We start from the raw sequence: 2,163 nt of genomic DNA on the forward strand, positions 1-2,163 counted from the left end.
TTTTATCATTATAAAAAAAATAAAAAAGAGAATGAAAGATAGAGTGATAATATTAAATTTAAAAGTAATGATATTACTTTTTAAAAAATTGTATAAATTGTGTAAATGTATTAAAAAAAAGGATTTTCTGTATGAACAAAATAAGAATTTCTCTGTCATTGAGTTTACATGTTGCTGGGCCACCACACAAAAAATCCTAGCTGGAACTATAAATAATACACAATATCAGACGAATTAAATCTTATTGTTGATACAAAAAAACCAACATTTTTTCCACAATTTAGTGAATTTACTATTATTTTACATATTTAATTGAAATGTAAATTCTCTAATGACATGAATATAAATTAAAATTCAAAAATTTCTCCTAAGACATATTTAACATGAAACACCATGTCTAGTCATACAATATTTAATTTGGTATTCACATTTTATTCAAGTGTAAAAAATACATATGAGCTATTTTGATATTCAACAATAATATACACAATTTAAACAAATTTAACCAAGTTGAGTTGATTTAATAGTTAATTAATTAGTACGCTTAAGTAAGTATTGGAGTTAAATTTTACACTATGCAGACGGTAAACAAACTTACAGATTAATCTTTAAGGCCAATTTTATGATATTTATGAGTTGGTATCTAAATTTTGCCTAACTTATCTTTTGTAGTAAATTTTGATTTTTTAAAAATTATTTATTGTTATATTTTTTAAATTAAATATTATTTTTTGAGGAGTGCTAGGAGGACAGCAACTTTTGTGATTTGTAGCTATCAAATAGCATCAATGATGATTTTAATAGTGTGAAATTAGTGTGAGATTTTATTCAATGGCTCACTTTTCTTATATGCTGTCCAGAATTTAATAAAGTTACTGGTCCCTAGACTTTTCTTTATTTTTTTAATTTTTTTAGTAAATAAACACCACCTTTTAGATTAGGGGTGTTCAAATCCAAACAGATCCAAATTAAACCGCTCATCCAATCCGATCCAAATAGAAAACCGATTAAAATCGCACTAATTCGGATTTAATTGGATTTTATTTTTTGCAAACTGCTGTATTGGATTGGATTTCGGGTCTACTTTTCATAACCGATCCAATCCAATCCAAACCGCACAATGTGCTATAATATTATTATTTTATTATTATATTTACAATTATACTTATAACATGTTCAATTTGTTATACATTTTTTTATTATTCATGAATTATTATTATTTAATAAATATTTTATGTTCAAAATGTTATTTATTTATTTATTTTAACTAACCTATAATTTTATTTCTATTGTTAAAACTTGTTATATCATTGTTGATTATTTAAAATTTGATATTGAGACTTGTTATATGTATTTAATTTTTTTATCTAAAAAATCACAAATTCAAACCGATCCAAACCGCTTGTAATTGGATTGGATTTCCAAAAAAATTTCATCCAATCCAAACCACACCGCACATAAATTAAACGTTCGAATCGGATGACTTTTTCTCTTGAAACCGAACCAAATCGCACTGCGAACACCCTATTTTAGACACTATAGCATTTGCAAAATTGTCGTAAATAATCACCGCATTAAATGCAGAATGAAAGGGAAGTGAGAAAATAAGCATAATCAGCAGAACAGAGAAGCATAACAAGCTCTGCATACAGCACAGTGAGTGAGTGAGTGAATCACACTGCAAAACGACACCGAACCGAAACTCTTGAGTGAGTGAGTGAGTGAGAAACAATAAACAACAAAAAGAAAACTACTGAGCTCTGAGAAAACCACTCTTTGTGTTGTTTTTTTCTTTGGCGCATTACAACAAACACTTTCCGCTCCCTTCGCTCAAACCATTACCAATGTCTTCCATTACCTGAATCTCAATGCTCACTTTAAACGTCTTTTTTCTTCTGCCATGTAAGCTCTTTTTTTTTTTGGTCTTAACTTATTTGAGCAAAAAGTTATTGGTTTTGTTATGTGTTGTTTGCATCAATCAATCTTTCAAGTTCACATTTTCTTAATCCACAACATAAGCTAGCTACAAGCTACCCTTCTCTGTCTCTTTACTTCTTAGTTTTATTTATAATATTCATAATTTTTGTGCTTTTGGGGAAAAAAAATAAATGAATTTAGTTTGGTTTGGTTTGGTTTCAGCTCAAGATTTGGAATAGGATGGTG

The 2,163-nt window shown here is 27.8% G+C and overlaps 1 protein-coding gene and 1 long non-coding RNA gene across 3 annotated transcripts in view; both read left to right on the top strand.

Annotated features, from left to right (window-relative positions):
• The window catches only part of LOC110268637, a 16,121-nt gene that overhangs the window by 5,417 nt on the left and 8,541 nt on the right, over positions 1 to 2,163 (top strand). The window lies entirely within an intron of this gene.
• LOC107626985 (protein MID1-COMPLEMENTING ACTIVITY 1) overlaps positions 1,593 to 2,163 on the top strand; it is a gene marked incomplete in the record, with an annotated part of 4,761 nt that continues 4,190 nt past the window's right edge. For both annotated transcript variants that reach the window (XM_016330107.2, XM_016330618.2), the window contains 1 exon segment: positions 1,593 to 1,902.

The sequence above is a fragment of the Arachis ipaensis genome, chromosome B01 (genome assembly GCF_000816755.2).
Source record: "Arachis ipaensis cultivar K30076 chromosome B01, Araip1.1, whole genome shotgun sequence".
Taxonomy (NCBI): domain Eukaryota; kingdom Viridiplantae; phylum Streptophyta; class Magnoliopsida; order Fabales; family Fabaceae; genus Arachis; species Arachis ipaensis.